The 19,003-nt window shown below is 35.2% G+C and overlaps 1 protein-coding gene and 1 long non-coding RNA gene across 5 annotated transcripts in view; both read left to right on the top strand.

The window, feature by feature from the left end:
- The window catches only part of ZCCHC7 (zinc finger CCHC-type containing 7), a 256,065-nt gene that overhangs the window by 120,296 nt on the left and 116,766 nt on the right, over positions 1 to 19,003 (top strand). The window lies entirely within an intron of this gene.
- Positions 4,471 to 16,220, top strand: LOC131491675 (uncharacterized). The gene is made up of 2 exons (XR_009251592.1): positions 4,471 to 8,117; positions 8,367 to 16,220. It is a non-coding gene; the product is annotated as an uncharacterized LOC131491675 (long non-coding RNA).

The raw sequence follows: 19,003 nt of genomic DNA, 5'->3' as shown, positions 1-19,003 counted from the left end.
AGACGCTTAACCAGCTGCCCACACAGATGCCCTATGGTTCTCTTAATGTAAGTTGGCATATTACTTATTAGATATATTACTATATTACCAGATGTTTTAATTTTGTTGGTATTGTTTTTTGGAACTAGTTCCCTTTGTGCTTTTTCCCCCCCTAATATATACTATATTATAAGCCTCTAAATGCTTATAGTTATCTTTTATCAAACACCTTAACTAAAAGTTACACATTGTATTTTAAAGAATTGTAATTCAAAATTTAGATGATTAATGAAGACCAAAACTTTTTATGGCTTTAAAAAAAAAAGTACATAATTTCTGTGGTTGGAGAGGTAGCTGTTTTTCTCCATTTTCTCACCCTGATTGTTAGAGCTTCCTGAAATAATAATGGTCAAGTATTCATTATTTAAACTGAACAGATCCTGAGTTAAAAAGTTTTTTTTCTTAGTTTATTTTGAGAGAGAGAGGATCCTAAGGTGGCTCTACACTGTCAGCGCAGAGCCTGATGTGGGGCTTGATTTCATAAACCGGGAGATTATGACCTGAGCCAAAACCAAGGGTTGGACGCTCAACCAACTGAGCCACCCAGGTGCCCCCAGATCCTGAGTTTAAATAGATGTCTAGTAATACATTTTGGGGCATTTCACTTACTCCAGTGCATTCAACGGGTGTCCTGGAGAAGCTTAAGGATCAATACTGTGGTCTTTGTCGGCAAGTGATTATTAAGCCATAATTAATAGATGAGATGGTCTCATTGTTATAGGCCTTGTATCATACAGGAGGCAATTTATACTTAGCATCTTGCTGCTGTTATTTCTCTTTCTGTTCCCTTAGGATATAATTCCAGAGTCCTTTTTGTATTTGTTAGGCACATTTCTGAAAACAGCAGGATACTGTGTTAATAGTTATTTTGTTATGCTGTTTCTTTTGTTCAGTTGTTGGTTTTTGTTTGTTTGTTTGTTTGTTTGTTTATTGCTTAGAGCATGAGCAGGGGAGAGGGGCAGAGAGAGAGGGAGAGATCTTAAGTAGGCTTCATGCTCAATGCAGAGCCTGACATACGGCTTGATTCCGTGACCCCTGGGATCATGACTTGAGCCAAAATCAAGATTTGGACACTCAACCCAACCGAGTCACCCAGGTGCCCCTTTTTTGTTTAGTTTATATGTGTTCTTGCTTGTGTTCATGCCTTATTTTTCTTAAATTTTAAGTTATTTTAAGAATAGGGATATGTTTTGTGTAAAATTCTGTTCCTGAGATCTATACTGAACAAATAGTATGTATAGTGCAACATGGAAAGGGAGAGGGAATTCTGAGCACTTACTCTGTGCCAATTCTGAATAATTCATAGTGCAGAAACCAAGAATCTGAAAGAATAGGTGGTCTGCCAAAATGTAAGAAGCTATGGAGTGTCCGTTTGATTTTTTTAAGTTCTGCAGTCTTCAAACTTGGCAATGCATTAGAATTATTTAGAAAATATTTTTAATATATTTTCATCATATTTCTCCTTCCCTCACACTCCTAGAGATAGGGCCTTGGCATGTAGGTATGGCAGAGACCTAGAACTTCTTTTAAGCTCTCAGGTGATTCTAATGTGCAGCCTTGGTTAAAAACAGGAATCAGCAAACTATAGCTCACAGGCCAAGTCTAACCCACCAGTTTTTGTATGGCCTGGTAGCTAGGATTGGTTTTAACAGTTTTAAGTGGCTAAAAAGAAAATCAAAGGAAGGATAGTTCGTGACACATGAAATTCACATTATATGAAATTTAGTTTTAAAGTCCATAAACAAAGTTTTGGTAAAGCCAAATTTACCAAAGCCTCATGGTAAATTTTTGTTGATGTGTCAAGAAATAATCAAGAGACCCCTTCATAAACATATGTAAACTGTTCTTTCTGTGTAACAAACAAAAGAGCATACACTTACAGACAAAGAGAAATAAAAATCTCTGGGCTCAGTCACCTCCAATTTCAAACTATTTCATCCCTGCATCTTTTTTATTGCTTTAACTGTTAAGATTGGAGAGAATTGCTACATCAGCTTCAATAATCATTTGTTGATAGTGTGAGGTACTACTGGTTTGTTTTTCGTGTTTTGTAGTGACTAATGTTAATTCACCTAAGACAGTATTTCCAACTTGGTAATTTAGGGGTTTAAAGCACATCTCCATTCCTGTTTCATTTCTAAATTAAATGTATGTGGATTGCCATAGATAAGCTCTCTCAAGGAAAGAGCCTGTTTTCCAAAGTAATGTGATCTCAGATGTTAAAGTACATTTATATGTGAATCAAATTTTAAATTTGGAGAATATTTTTATAGTTATTTCATAAAACATTATTCTTGGAAGAAGAGTTTGGCCTCTGTCAGCAGGCCTATTGTCTGTTAGTAAGTTAGGCAGTGAAGTTCCCACTGTGCACACAGGTTTTCTCCAGATGTAGAGGGAGATACAAAACTAGTCCACAAAGACTGCCTTATTATTTATTTATTTAAACTTTACAGTTTACTTATGATGCCATGTTGTCCATCCTTCATGGTTCCCCTGATTGTATTTTATTCCTGTTTTTGAGATCTGGACAGACGTAGAATGATCAGGAAGTATGTCCTGATACAGCCCAGCTGATCTTCCAAGACCACCTTGACCTCATGATACTTGAGAAGGAATTGATTTAGGTGTATAGGCAAATATGTTGCTCACAATTTTGTAATGTTTTGTTGAAATGATAAATCTAATTACAAGTGATTCAACATTCATAACAGAGATAAACACTAAGAAATCAAGTTTTTAAGTTTGTTTTTAATGTTTATTTATTTTAATTTTTTTTTTTTTTTGACAGGGAGAGAAAGACAGAGCATGAGTGGGGGAGGGGCAGAGAGAGGGAGACACAGAATCTGAAGCAGGCTCCAGGCTCTGAGCTGTCAGCACAGAGCCCGATGCGGGGCTCAAACTCACGGACCGCGAGATCATGACCTGAGCTGAAGTCAGACGCTCAACCGACTGAGCCACCCAGGCGCCCCTATTTATTTTTGAGAGGGAGATAGACAGAGTGCAAGTGGGGGAGGAGCAGAGAGAGTGGTAGACACAGAATACGAAGCAGGCTCCAGGCTCTGAGCTGTCAGCACAGTGGCCAATGCAGGGACTTGAACTCACAAACAGTGAGATCATGACCTGAGCTGAAGTCAGACACTCAACTGACTGAGCCACCCAGGCACCCCAAGAAATCAAGTTTTTTAAAGACTAACCCCTCAGGTTTTTTCAAGTTTCATTACTTAAATGAAAGTCATCTTTTAAAATATTTCTTTCATTATATTTTATTAAAGCTATGAAGGCATAGCTGTTTATCATTGCATCTTATGCATGATTCACATAAGTGAATCATTCAGAAATAAGTTTATACAGCTTTTAGATACATAAGAATATATTTGTGGAGAAGGCTTTTTACTCAAATGTTCCTTACAATCATTGTTGCTCTATTTCATTTTGCTGCTTTTGTCTTGTTATGTTGTGTAATAAAGTGAGAAAAAGACACTTGAGAGTAATATGTTTACCTATTCAAGGTAAATTACTTCTGTGAAAGAATTCACTCCAAGTAATTAAGTTTGATATTAGTACTAGAATTTATATTATTAAAAAAATGGGATTTAAAAAATTATATTAAATTCATATTTTTATAACTTGAATGGTAAACTAGATCACTTATTTGATCAAATGTATTCTATTCTTTGGCATATTTTATGTCATTAATGCATTTCATGTTTTGAGAAATGATCATTTTAAAACAAGTTCATTTTTACTATTAAAATATTAACATGTGGGGCGCCTGGCTGGCTCAGTTAAGAGAGCATGTGACTCTTGATCTTGGGATTATGAGTTCCAGCCCCACGTTGGTCTTAGAGCCTACTCAGAAAAAAAAAAAAAAAAAAAAAAAAATCTTATATTTCTTATGTTGTCAATTGCAGAAAAAACAGACGAATTTTTTTCTACCTATTACAGATATTCTTTTCAAAATAGCATTTTCTCACACTGTTTTTGTTTTTAATCATTACTGCATAGGTAGTGTTAATGGCATACAACACTTCTATTAGATCTGAAAGCAGACTGTTCTATAACTTAGTTGCCCATGAAATCAAATATCCAGTGCACCAAGTTGGGTTTTTCTGATGTTTTGTTTCGAAATATTTCAAACCTATAGAACTTAATAGAGATAATAAGTGAATTTCAATATACCCTTTGCTTAGGGGCGCCTGGGTGGCGCAGTCGGTTAAGCGTCCGACTTCAGCCAGGTCACGATCTCGCGGTCCGGTCCGTGAGTTCGAGCCCCGCGTCAGGCTCTGGGCTGATGGCTCGGAGCCTGGAGCCTGTTTCCGATTCTGTGTCTCCCTCTCTCTCTGCCCCTCCCCCGTTCATGCTCTGTCTCTCTCTGTCCCAAAAATAAAAAATGAAAAAACGTTGAAAAAAAAAAATTAAAAAAAAAATATATATATACCCTTTGCTTAGATATTTAATAAGTGTTAACATTTTTTACCATAATTGCTTTCCCTCTTCTCCTTTTTTCTTCTCTCCTCTTTTGTACTCAACACACACGCGCGCGCACACACACACACACACACACACACACACACACAAAATGAATGATTATTACATTTTAGGGATTAATTAGTTGAGAATAACTTGGAAGCATTATGCTGCTACCCTAAATACTTCAGAATGTGTATCCTATCTTATACCGTCTTATGTAGCCACTGTATAGTTAGGAAATATAATCTAACATTGATAAAATCTTTTTAATTTAGTGTAGAGTCCAAATTAAAATTTCACCAGTTGTTTCAGTTATACCTTTCATAACAATCCGTTCCCAGCCTTCTGCCTCTCCTCAAACCATGGTCCGGTGCAGGATTAAGTACTAAATTGGTTGTCTTGTGAGTCTTCTTTACTCATGAATTGTGTGTCAGTTTTTCATATTATTGACATTTTTAAAGAATATTGGCGAGTTGTTTTGCAGAATGCCCTTTAATTTGGGCTTGCCATGTTTAGATTCAAGCTGTGTATTTTTTGGCAGGAATACTATACAAGTGATAACATGTTCTCATTTCATCACATTAGGGTGTTCATATTTCAGTTTGTCTTGTAATAGGTGTTAACTTGGATCATTTGATTAAGATGATTTCACTAGATTTGTCCATAATAAAGGTCCATTTTCTCCTTGTAAGCAGTCTGTGGGGAGATACTTTTAGCATTCTGTTTTCCAACTAATTTTAACCCAGTAGTTTTAACATCCGTTGGTGATTCTTGCCAGAATCAGTTAATGCTGTTGTGGTTTAATTCACCAAGTTTTGCATGCACAATTCTTTTTTTTTTTTTTTTTAATGTTCATTCATTTTTGAGAGAGAGACAGAGCACAAGCAGGGGTGGGGCAGAGAGAGAGGGAGACACAGAATCTGAAGCAGGCTGCAGGCTCTGAGCTGTCAGCACAGAGCCTGACATGGGGCTTGAACTCATGAGTTGAGATCATGACCTGAGCCAAAGTCAGATGCTTATCTGACTGAGCCACCCAGGCGCTCCTGCATGCACAATTCTTAAGGACATTTTTAAAAAATACTTTATGCAGGAATTAAGAATTATAAACTTCCAGTTATAAAATAAATAAATCATGGGATGAAAAGTACAGCATAGGGTATAGTCAATATTGTAATAACTTTGTATTGTAACAGGGGGTAACTACACTTACCGTGGTATTTTGGAATGTATGTAATTGTCAAGTCATTAGGTTATGCACCTGAAACTAACAATATTATATGTCAACCATCCCTCAATTAAAAATTTAAAAATACTGTATATGCATGTGTAAATATCACATAACCCAAGTATTTTTACAATTAAGAATATCTACAACATAATATTGCTATTAGTTTCTTTTTGCTGCTTTAAGAAATGACCATAGACTTCATTCCTTAAAACAATAGAAATTTATTCTATCATTGTCCTGGAGGCCAGAAGTCCAAAATCAGTATCCCTGGGCAAAAATCAAGGCATAAGCAAGGCTGCACTCCTGGAGACTTTAGGGGAAGAATCTGTTATGTGCCTCTTCCAGCTCTGGTGGCTGCTAGTATTCCTTGACTTGTGGTCACATCACTATAGTCTTCAAGTGCAACGTTGTCAGATCTCTGTCATATTGCCTTCTGTTCTGTGTCTCAAATTTCCTCTTGCCTTCCTCTGATAAGGATATATGTAATTGCACTTATTTTTAAATTTAAAAATTCTTTTTGAGAGAGAGAGAGACACACACAGAGTACAAGCTGGGGAGGAGCAGAAAGAGGGAGACACAGAATCCGAAGCAGGCTCCAGGCTCTGCTCTGTTAGCACAGAGCCCAATGTGGGGCTTGAACTCACGAACCACAAGATCATGACCTGAGCCGAAGTTGGACTCTCAACCGACTGAGCCATCCAGGCGCCCCTGTAATTGCACTTCTGTTATATATTCCAAAAGCTAAATGTCCCCTAATGCAGCCCAATAAGCTCTTTAAGTTTGTTTGTGTTTATATTGTCTCATTTTACTCTTAACTTCGAAGGATAGAGATTAAAATAATTCCATATGTGTCATTGTTCTCAGGAAATTTTAAGCAAATGATCTGGGATAAATGTAGACTAGCAGAACTTTTCTCTTTTTTGGGTGTTGGACTTCCTGTTGGATTCTGTGATACATGCTTGTAACATCGCTTTTTAAAAATCGGTTACAATTAAGCTTCTTAATGAGGGGACTTCCTGCAAATAATTGTTTTTTTTTTTTCTTAATTGTACACAAGGGTTAAGTGTGAAATAACAATTGTTTGAACTTTTGGAGATTGGGATATCTTAAGAACTGATTCTGCAGTGTTTGTTCATAAGTCCTGTATTACTTACCTTATTTATTGGCCAGGTCAAGTAGCAAAGACAGAAACATCCCCAACTGAGGCATTCACCCACCATCTTTCAGTACTGCAGTGGAGGCAGGGAATTACTCGGAGTAGCAGAGTGACACTGTAGAAATGACAGATAATCGACAGGATCAGAATAGAGGATAGAGGCTTCTAATAATCTGGGCTCTTGGTTGCAAATAACAGAAATCTAATCCAAAGGAAAGAGGTAAAAAAGGAAGGGGTGGGAGGAGGATATATCTAGGCATTCGCATCTGGCCTTCGCATACCTGTATTATTCTAGATCTATTCTAGAAATTCAACATTAATAGTAACTCTTTCCTTATTTCTTACTTTTACTTTCCTTTTCTTAGGCTGGCTGTAGTTGGAGAAAAATGGTTTTTGGCAGCTTCAGACTTACTTACATGGTCCTTAACACCTATGTCTCAGACAGAGATAGTGCCTCTTTTCTGATAATTCTGGCAAAAATCTCTGGGACGTTCTTTCGTTGGATCAGTTTGGGTTATTCCTGATCTCATCTGTAGGATCTGATGCTTAAATTGGTCAGGTTTGAATTGTGTACTGACTGCTCCACTGAGGGTGTGAAGAGGAGTGAGGTGGGGAGGAGTGATCATCACTCATCACCGTCCAAACCAAATAGAATGATTTTCGAATAAGAAACGCTGTCCTGTTACCTGAGAAAGGGAATGGGTGCTAAAGAGGGAAAATAGTTACGTTACGAGGCCAAACTCTAGCATGTGGTGACATCTGATGCAGAATCCTATATACATTGTACACTCAGTATTTTTTTTTAAATAAAATATGCTTGAATAGTCCTTTTGAAAACTTGAGAAATTCTCTCAGAACTCTTGTATTTGACATTTAAGTTTCTCAGGGTACCCAGGTGGAAATATTTTAGCCATTCTTTAAACAATTAATGGGGCGCCTGAGTGGCTCAGTCGGTTGAGCGTCCGACTTCGGCTCAGGTCATGATCTCGCAGCCAGTGAGTTCGAGCCCCGCGTCGGGCTCTGTGCTGACAACTCAGAGCCTGGAGCCTGTTTCAGATTCTGTGTCTCCCTCTCTCTCTGACCCTCCCCCGTTCATACTCTGTCTCTCTCTCTGTCAAAAAAAATAAATAAACGTTAAAAAAAATTTTTTTTAAACAATTATTTATTGAATGTCTACCACACTGTTTTACCTGCAGTATCATTTAATCTTTCCACAGGTTAGATGTAATTTAAAAAATAACTCTTTTTTTTTTTTTTTTTTAATTTTTTTTTTTCAACATTTTTTATTTATTTTTGGGACAGAGAGAGACAGAGCATGAACGGGGGAGGGGCAGAGAGAGAGGGAGACACAGAATCAGAAACAGGCTCCAGGCTCCGAGCCATCAGCCCAGAGCCTGACGCGGGGCTCGAACTCACGGACCGCGAGATCGTGACCTGGCTGAAGTCGGACGCCTAACCGACTGCGCCACCCAGGCGCCCCAAAAAATAACTCTTATGTATAGAAGTATATTTCAAGACAATTTTAAAGTGATTTTTTTTTCATGTTTTATCTCAGTATGTCAACTAGCCAGGCTAAAGGATTTATGCAAGCCAAGGAACACCAAGTTATATTTTAAAACATACTTTAACCAAGGCTCACAGGCTATCTCCTTACCTTTTATTTATCTAAAGTGCTATGGGATTTTTAATGCCTACGCAAAGCATATAGTAAGCCTCATCTGGAAGACCCATGCATAGCACAGTGCAACTACTCAATTTATCTACCTTGGAAGGATGAAAGGCTAAGTTGAAAAATCATTTATCAGTTCCACTTCACTTGTTACATTTTTGCTTCAGAAACATCCTTCATCTCCTGAGTCTCATAATCTCTTGCCTTTGAGGTTGTTTCATAGACATGCTTTCACTCAAACGCCTTCAATTTGAACTTCTTCAAGAGGGGTGCCTATCTCCCAGAAGTTGCCTCCAGGGGCTGTTTTACAGCTGTTATTTCAGCTCCTCCCACCTCGCTTGTTGAAGAAAGTTCTCTCACCAATGGCATTTCTAATAGGAAACCTGTACTAGTCAAGCTGTACAGCAGCTTTTTGAAGATTGAGCACACAACCTAGAGTTCCTTAAAAAGAAGACAACAACGAAATCCAATGCCCAAGATACCCGTGTCCTTCAAAATGAACTCTAGATGCACCAGCTTTTATGCTTTGAGTGAATTGTCCCACTGGAACGAGACTGTACTTTTGGCTGACGATGATAATAATTCTCTGAGAAATTCACAGACCCTAATTGTGATTGATCTCTCTGCTGTTTTTCTAGCAAGATTTAAGTTTTCATGAATAGGTAGTGAATGTTACCCATATGTTTAGGGTTCTGTTTTCCTACTATACTCTTCCTTTCCCCCAACTCCTTCCCCTTGACTGTATCATTTAGAAAGCTGTTCTTTGAAATTATTGTTGTTTATTGCTTCTTATTTAATTGTTCCATCTCCTCAACTATACTATAAACCTCTCAGAGTCATGAACCCTATGCCCTGTTTGGTATTTCCGTACAAAGATCAGGTAAATATTACTTGGGGATATGGTACTTAGTAAAATAACCCCTAAGTTTTTAGCATCTAGGTATCATGGCAGACACAAAGATAAATAAAACATGGTTCCTGCCTTCAAGGAGCTTTTAATATTACACAAGAGATGCAATATGCATTTAAGTTTAATAGAAAAGGGTCATTAAGGAGTGGATAATCAGTTTCTCCTCAGGAAATCAGGGCAGGCTTCATGAAGGAGTTGGTATTTGGGTTGGTATTGAGATTGTTGGGGTATTTTCATGTAATCATCTCATGGCTGAATTACATTATGGAAGAGACATTTAAAGGCAAACAGTAGTCATCCTAACCCCTCATGTGTATAATTCTTAGTGGTTGGCAAAGCTCTTTCACACTTATTTCTTACTGGTGCATCAAAACCCTATGAGTCTATAAAGGTTATATTTTTATTGACATATAAAAATCTTACCTATTTAGTTTTGAGAGTTTGTTTTGTTTTCTGATTGCCTTGGTGGTCGGAAAACAGTATTATCAATCTTGACTTCTTCTGCCATCGTCTTTTGTCCTTGAGATTAGCACTCTAGAAGAAAGGAGACATTTCTTATTTTTAGCATCTGCTCTGAACAATTAGTACTGATTCTATCCTGTTTGGCCAGATTTGTCAGTAACCATGTTGCAATACTATTATAACATTATTTTTGTTTTTTTAAAAAAAAAAAACACTAAAGAAAATGAAGCTAGAACTTTTGCCTGTTAGTTTGAAGTATTCTTGAATTTTCTGTGTATCTCATATCTGTTCGTATGTTCCTGTGAGATATTTCTGGACAATATGCCTGCTAAGATAATGTGTAACAATGTTTAGATGTGCTATATCTTTCTAAATAATTTTTCTTTCCTCTAATAACACTGCATTTTATCTATTTGGTTCCTTTTTTCCTTTGTGTTCAAATATTCCTTGAGGAGAAAGGAAAATGTAAGAAGAAACCTTAGGTCAATGTAGTAATAAGTTTTTTTGTGTGTTATCAGAAAACTGCTTAATAATAAACTTTTCTCTAGCCACCTGCTTTTAAAATAGCCTTTATTAAAGGCAAAATTTGGCTTTGATTTTGCCAAAATCAAATTTCATTCTTTTGCTATTATTCAGAAGCCTGTGTGTCTCACCTGATTGATCATTCCAACTATTTCACTCTGTGCTTCAAATCATCAAAATCCCATTTGCCCCACTGCAGGGTTGGCATAAGAATGAATGTGATGGCAGCAATTAACATTATGATCGCAATGAAGACTTAAAAAGGAAGTAGCAGCTTCATTAATATCTAGCATTTTTTTTTGCCCATAGTCAACATCAGTAAGAAATAATGGTTGGGAAACAAAAGCAGGAAAAGCTGCTTTTTATAAATAGTTTTGAAATTATTTTTGTTCTTCAGAGGAGTGAAAAGTAAGCAAATTCTGTAGTTATTTTCTGTGTTGATTGTTTTCTACCATGTGGCTTAGGATTCTTAATCGTTGTGGTTAATTTTGCTTTTAAACTTCAGGAACAACACAACAAATTGGAAAAGTCAGTGTTCTACATAGATTAAAAGAAATCCATTATTAATTAGAAAAAGTCAAAGGACTTGTAGCACACTCTTATCCACATACAGACTTAGGCATAATGTTTCCTAGTTGCAGTCATTGTGTTATTGCATGCACTGCAGGACTTAGTTTGCTTGAATTTGAAAGTAATTATTTAATGTCCTGGATTTCAATCCTTATTAAAAAGAACATCATCTAGGTATTTATATATAAAAGCAAAGCAACCATTCTTGGCAATTTACTATTTTTTGTAATTATGACTGTTTTATATAGACTTCTTTTTTTTTTTTGTCATTAGATTCTTATTGTAATGCCTTTGCTCTTTGCCCTGTGATGTTGCTTTGTTGGTTTGTTCATCTACCTTGTAGACCTTGATGACCCTCATGTTCTAGTCCTTTGGCTTTTTACTAGGCTGAACCAAAAGAAAGCACTTGGTTGCCAGCAAAAGAGCTGAACAAAGGCAGGAAGGAAGGGTTTTAAGCATGGGATACTGCCATAGAAGACAGCAAATACATTTCAGCTCGGTCTATGAAAACCAGCTTCTATAAGGCTGGGCCAGTTCACTGTCATTTTTATTATTGGCTAGCTCTTAGTCTCTGTACACTGCTGAAAAAGTTCTATTTTATCACAGAAAGGTTTGACAAAATTGGCCTGTTCAAATCCTTTAAAGTTGGGGGAAGTTGGTTTTCTACATCATATACCCATAATGGAGGCAATCTGCCTTTTAACTACATTATGTTTTATCTGTACCTTTAGTTCAGGGTGAGATTTATTTATAAAGCTTTTAAACAAAGACTTTTTATTTTCACTGTTTTTTCTTTCAATATTGATATTGAAGGAAAATGTATGGGAACCATTAAGATATGGTCAGTAGACATTAAAATAAAGCAGAAAGCATTTGATAGTTTCCTTGGGTATCAAAGTAGAAAAAGGCATACACCATATTTAAGTATGTCACCAGCACTATGGAATGGCAGTAGTGAGTTTTTCAGTTCTATTTTAGATTGTAAGAACTAGCAGATTTAAACTAATAATTGCTTTAAAATACAAGCTGTCCAGAATACTTCTGTAGTGAAATGATATATTAAAGGCCCGTTATTAGAATACTGGTCAACATTAGCGCGAAGTTTTAGTTTCCCCATCATTTGAAGGCAGTAAGTTACTGGTGAGGTTTGGGGCCTAAAATCATTACTATGTCTTGCAGTATATATGTGAGTCTGTGAGTGTTACTTGTGACTTATATGAAGAGAACAAATATAGCAAAATCTTTAAAAAGTCTTCTTACCTACCATTTTCCATGATGGGGATTTGTGTTCTGAAGGCTAGTTCAGGCTCTATTTGTTTTCCCATAGTAATACCATTCAGTGTATTTTTGCTTAAGATTATTACAAATTTAATCTAGTTTCCAAGAATATAAAATTTATATTTGTGAAGGTTTATATGCCATTTATGTATTGTTAGAGAATTTGTTTTATACAGGTTAAAAACAAATTCTAACTATGTTAACCTGATTTTTATGTTACTGTGTTAGAAGGCAGATAAATAAAATTTCCTTTACACCTACTAATTATGGCTAAAAGCAAAAATTTTTAGTGTTATATTAAGGCCAGACAAAATAAAGTATTGATGTTTGAAAGGCTTATGAATAAGAAGTCTTTCAATTATTTTCACATCATTTAAGCATAAACCAAATGATAATTTGTTTACATTCACCAAATAAATTCATATAAACAGTCTTTACATAGTGGGAGAAAATACATTCTATACTTCACAACTCTTAAAATAAAGGAAAAGAAGCTGTAGGAGTAGCAGAGGAAGGGGTTGGGATGGGCAGACAACATAATTTCTTATAAAAGAGATGGAATTGAACAAAATCTGTTCTTCTAAGAAACCATCATTTTTGGGATATCATTGTTAAGAAAAAGCAATCCAACTAGGATTAAACACATTTAATAAAAAATAAAATGTAGGTGCATAAAAAATAGCCAAAAGGTATATATTTGTCCAATAGTCGAGATATATGTTCAGATTTTATTATTGATACTACTACAGCAATACTAGACTTGTAAAGTGTTGAATAAAATTTTATGTTTCTAAAAACAATAATTGATTTAACAGAATGGTTTGAGAAAATCTATCCAAGCTTCCTAACACACTTGGACTTCTCATTGCATTTTGTTAAAGGATTTATACACATAATAATTGTATATACATGACAATAGGTATCTGGGTTAAAGATGTTTTTTCTTGTTTTTGATATTAAGGCTCATTTAGGAATTTTGCTTCTAATATGCCAAATCTTCAGTGATTTAGATATGTCCTGATGATAGCTAAAATTTTTACTTTGTAACTGAGTATTTGGTGTGGTATTGGCCTGGCTAATGAGTGTATAACAAAATGCTATAAATGGAAAGCTATTTCTGACTTAAACTCTTGATTCTTCTACATTAGTGCTAGTAAAATTGATGTATTCTTAGTTCCAAGTAGTGGTATTTTATAATGCCATAGCAAAAAGCATGGTTGGAAATGAGAAGTGCTGTCTCTTAGAAGTTCTCTCATATTTCAGCTAAAACATACTCAGCAAAAAAGATATGTAAATTAAAAGAAAATCTCCAATTTCCTATTCTGAGTAAAGCTTTGATTTTTGCTGATTCAGGAAGTAAGGTTGACATTGGAGCTTCTCATTTCATCTGGAATAATCACTTTTTCCTTTTGAAAAGTCTTTCATTTTAGCAGCAATATCTTCTAAAACAGTCCATTTTGCATGGATGAACCTGTTTTTCTCTAGATAACACAGAAAATACAACTATCATAAACGGTAACCTGCTTTCTATAGTATTGCTTTCCTGGGTGCCCAGTGAGATACTAAAGTGCCAGGCTGTTCATTCTGGAGATTTCACTGATTTTCTTAGCTGCATCCCTTCCCCCACTCCCCAAATAACAACCCCCAACAGAAGAATTTTATAATTTCCAAATTGACTACTGCAATAAAATGTTTAACCCCAGGGTTAGATAAATAAGATGCTGACTACCTAATGAAGGTGGCTAATATCAATAGAGCTCTCCCCTAAGCCAGTGGCTCATCAGCTTAGGATCATTCAGAATATATAATTCTCGTTCTTGAAACATTGTGCTGGGTTTTTTTTTTTTTTCCCCCTATTAAAATAGGTGGTTTGGTTGTTATCTTACTGATTCTAATATTTTTCCAAATTTTACCATTAGTAATTTTTTCTCCCATGTATCAAGATATGCTTAAAATCTGAATAAATAATAATGAATTTGCTTTTGTTAATAGGGTTAGGGCATAGGGTATCCGGCAGCATTCCAAATATTTGGCTGCCAAAATAAGGAAAGTATAAATAAACTGTTTATTTGTTTAAATTGGTATTAAGCAAAATGATTAGCAATTTAAAATGTTCTGGTGTTATCTACATACAATCCATTAAAATTTCCAGAAAAGGTCAAATTATGTATTGGTTGGTTTTCTGCCAAATGATTGAGTTTCTCTTTAGCGTCTATGGTAAATGGAAATTTATATGTGATGTTTTGCTTTGATTAGAGAGTTATAAATGGATCCATTGTGTTTCAGGTATATAATTTCTGTGCTCTATGTATGGGGACACTTCCTTGCTTCCCACGGTACTTGACAGCGCTCTCAAAGGAGCAAATGTATGCTTATGCAATCCTGGACACAATATGTATTTCTCTTGCTATTTGGACTGTTAATGCTGTGTGATACAAAGTACTTATATCAAATTTTGTATTCTGTGTAGATAGTGTTTTAAAATTTCTTCCTGTTAGCACATCTCTTGTATTAATGCAATAAAGTCAAGATGACAGGATGACATAGTGAAGCTCTTATTAAAAACATGTTCTAATTGTTGCAGAGATATTAATGGAAATCTAGAGCTTCTGCCTCAAGTTATTTCAAATTGTGTATTTTATATTTACAGTTTACATTTACATATTAATTTTATCTATTAAGAGTTGCTTTCAAATTAAAAGATTTACATATGCTTAAACAAGAGCATGAAATTAGATTTGAACTCCAGAAGCCAATTCATTGTATCAGCACACTAAATGGTTTTGCATTAAGGAAAGCCAGATTCAATGACAAGTTTGGCCCCCATACTTGCAAATACCATGAATGAAAAGCAATCATGGGAGTCATATATGTATATTTATCTATTATGTAAAGAACATATTCCTTTGTCTTAGACAATCAGAGTGCTCAAATTATTATGATTAGCATTTATGATTTCCCAGAACATAGGGAAGAATTATGGTGGGAAATTTAGAATTATTTGAGTGAAGTTCATTATATATAGATAACACAGCTTATAAAGGAATTGATGAATTATCCATTTGAAATTTATATGTACTTGTTTTTATCTTGATGTCATAGGCCTACCGTACAAAATTTAAGAATATTATGCAAACAAATTTTAAGATTTTAACAAGGCCTTCCTTGGGAAATTCTAAACCTTTGTGTAAAATTGGCAGATTATCTGGACAGTCTCACCCTGTAAAATTATTTCAGCATTGTGTGCTGCTGGCTATAAGAGCTTTGAAAACTCTTTAATCCAAGTATTCTTTTTTGGCAAAATATTGCCTTTTTTTTTTTTTAATCTTATTTTAGAGGGGATGTCAACATCGCTTCCTCATCTGCTCAGTTTTTAAAACTACCATTTTGTGGTTCATTAATAGTAAATTATAAGTGCCACAGAAAGGACTGCAGTGTTCAAGATTCATGCTTTCAGGGTTAAAACTGAGTTTATATGCACACATACTACATACTTATAAAGCCATAGAACAAGTATTCAAGCTGCACTGTGGACTATACTAGAGGAGTTAGCATGCTTTCTTTACAGACATGGTTGATTGGAAAACAACAACAACAAAAATTATCCAGACGGGCTACTGAAATGCTTTTCATTCTTTGCTGTACAAAACTGTATCAGCAAAATGTTGATCAAAGTTCAGATGGGAACATTAACTAGTCTAGCTAGGTTTCCAGTGTTTTCATTTGTTAATTCACAGAGAATCGTACAATAGACTGGATTATTGCGTAGTATGAAGTTTGCCGTAAAATTGTGAGATATGACGACATGACTATAGCATTTGTCTGCTTTGTCTGCAAACTTTCCATCCTGCATATCTTGACTGTCATTGTATTCATTTTGCAATCCATTAACCAATAAAGATTTACCTTAAATTAAGCATTTTTAGGTATGCCTATTGTCTCCCAGTGGTGCTTTGTACTGCCATATGGTTGCTGCTCAGCTTGACTTAACAATCTTAGTCTTTTTACTTCTTGTACTAGCTATTTTGCAAAGATAGCCTGAGCTTCTTTGTGGTACAGGTCAAGTACTTGTGGAGTGAACTATAAGGAAGCAAACTTGCATTGTGCTGGAATGTCTTTGTAAAAAAAAAAAAAAAAAAAAAAAAAGGCTACCCAGCCCATAGTTTTTCAATAGATATGTTTCTTATTTAGAACAACCTGGACTTTATACAAAATACAACATGGTATAATAACAGTTGTATTTTATTTTAGGCAGAGTGATTTAAAAAATGTATATGTATAGTTTAATTTATAAAGAATATTTATCTTTTTTAAAAAGATTACTTTCAAATAGCTTATTCATGTGAGTTCTTTAAAAGACTATTCTTAACGTATTAAAACATGATTTCATTTATAATAAACTTCCTGAAAAGTGAGAGAGAAGGACCTTTAATCCTCATATATTAAGAGGTCATGAACGGTAGTGGATTATTTTTGCCAAGATTTTTTTTTTCTTTAAAACCTAACAATCTTTATCATTTTCACTTTTTTCTTTTCTTTTAAAAAAGGGGGTGGTGGTTGTTTTGCTCTGCTTGTTAGCTGTGACTGTGCCATAAGGGCTCTGCCATGATTGATCAGTGAGGGCCACTATTTTTTTCTTTTCATATATATTCACTGTGGACTAGAATCCAGTGTTGCCTTTTTCTGTTTTTCTTTTAGTGAGTAGTGAGGAATGGAGGGAAAGCATTCGTTCCATTGAATAATTTATAATAGCTAATTTCCCTGTAAGAACTCACCAAAACATGATAGATATATCTCACTTAGGAAAAAAGTTGTCTGTAAGGTGAATTGCATCCTGTTTGATATATCAAATACGTATAGGTATATCAAGCCCCATTTTCTCAATTATTCTGCAGCATAAAATTGGAGACGCATTATTCTAGAAAACAGATTTTTAAGACAAAATCAAATTTAAGATCATTTTTAGAGGAAAAGAATCACTTTTAGACACAACAGTACCAAGATTATAAATACAAGGTAGAGAAGTTTATTTTATATTTGGTAGAGTAACTTAAATGTAAATATAAGCAGCACAACTAAATAAGTCCGTTGTGTTCAGGCTGTTGTTCTCCTTGAAATACTCCAGTAGAATTACGTAGCTCTTCCCTAATGTTCAGTATTCTGCCTTTTAATATTTTTGAGAAGTAGCTGTTCTCAGAAATTAGCAAGTTGGAATAAGCAAAAGAGAGAATTTGACATGTAAATAGTTGAAAGTATAATTTAAAACAGAGTAGTAAATTATTAAATAAGCAAATAATTTTTTGGAAGACCTATAACAGTAAACCTAATTCAACAAATCATTGTTAGCACCTATCAGTGCGGTGGGTGCTGCTAAGCTGGGATACTGCCTTTGAGTAGCTCCTGGCTTGGTAAGGAGTTAGGCACAAAAATAGGTACTCACAGGACAAAGAGATAAGTGCCTTGATAGATGTAAATACAGGACATTGTGGAAGCACATGGGAAGGATTCCTAATTTAGTTTTGGGAAATGAAATAAGACTTCCTTGATGGAAAACTGAAGCAAGATCAGAAGGAAAATAAGCTAAATGGAAATGGGCATGGAGAGGGGAGAGAGCATTGCATGTTCAGGGAATAGCAAGTACGTAGCCCAACTGCTATTGTTTGTTCAAAGATTTATGTATACTTAGGTATGGCTGAAGGGTAGGTTGTAATGGTGATGGAAAATAAAAATTAGTCTAGAGTGGTAAATTAGGACCAAGTTATGAAGGGCCTTGTAAGTTTGTTCAGAAAACTCAAGGATTTCTGGAAGAGATTTTTAGTAAGATAGTGACATGATCAGATTTACAATTTGGGAATAGTCAGTTTGTCAGGAGAGTGGAGATTTGCTGAAGGTTGAGCAGGTGAGAGTAATGTCAGCTATAAAGAGACTGCTTGCTTTCGGAAATACGTGAGAGGTAATGATACTATTCCTCTAGACAGTGAATACTAAAGGAGGATCAAGTTTGAGAAAGGGAAGAATGAAAAAACTACAGTGGTAGAAATTGTGCTTCATTTAGAATCAGGAGATCTGAATGTTACTTTGAGGTCCTCACTGTTGAACCAGATGATGACCTTAGGAAAATCATTTTCTCTCTTTACCCTACTTTCTTCATCTTTGGCATCAACATATGATAGTGCCTTTATTGTCCAATTCATTGTGTTTTTGTGGCCATGAAGACCAATGTGAACACATTGTGGAATTCTCACTGTGCTATACCAATATAGGATATTATTTAATGTAACGGAGAGTATATGTACTAAATACATTGCCATAATGCTATAAAACTGGTGTAGTAAACTGCACCAGGGTGGAAGCATCATTTGGGACAGGGAAATAATTTGTTAAAGTAAACCTTTTGCTGTAATGTATTTTTATAATAAAATCTGACCTAACTCCTTTTAGTAATTTAGGAATAAGGAAGGAAAGAGACCTATCTATTTTGTGCTAGGCACTGTATTTGTATATATTCTACATATTTTATATGTGCTTTATGTATAATACCTTCTTTAGCTCACTTAATCCCTCACACCTCACTTCATAACTTTGTGAGGGTACGTAGGTATTATTGCTCTTTTATAATTGAGAAAACGAGTGACATCAAGTTAACTTTTCTAAAGTCTCATTGCTTAGTAGTAAGTGTCAAATTAAACTTTGAAAAGG

This window comes from Neofelis nebulosa, chromosome 12 (assembly GCF_028018385.1).
Source record: "Neofelis nebulosa isolate mNeoNeb1 chromosome 12, mNeoNeb1.pri, whole genome shotgun sequence".
In the NCBI taxonomy this organism is placed as follows: domain Eukaryota; kingdom Metazoa; phylum Chordata; class Mammalia; order Carnivora; family Felidae; genus Neofelis; species Neofelis nebulosa.
This window is presented reverse-complemented; position numbering and strand designations above follow the sequence as displayed.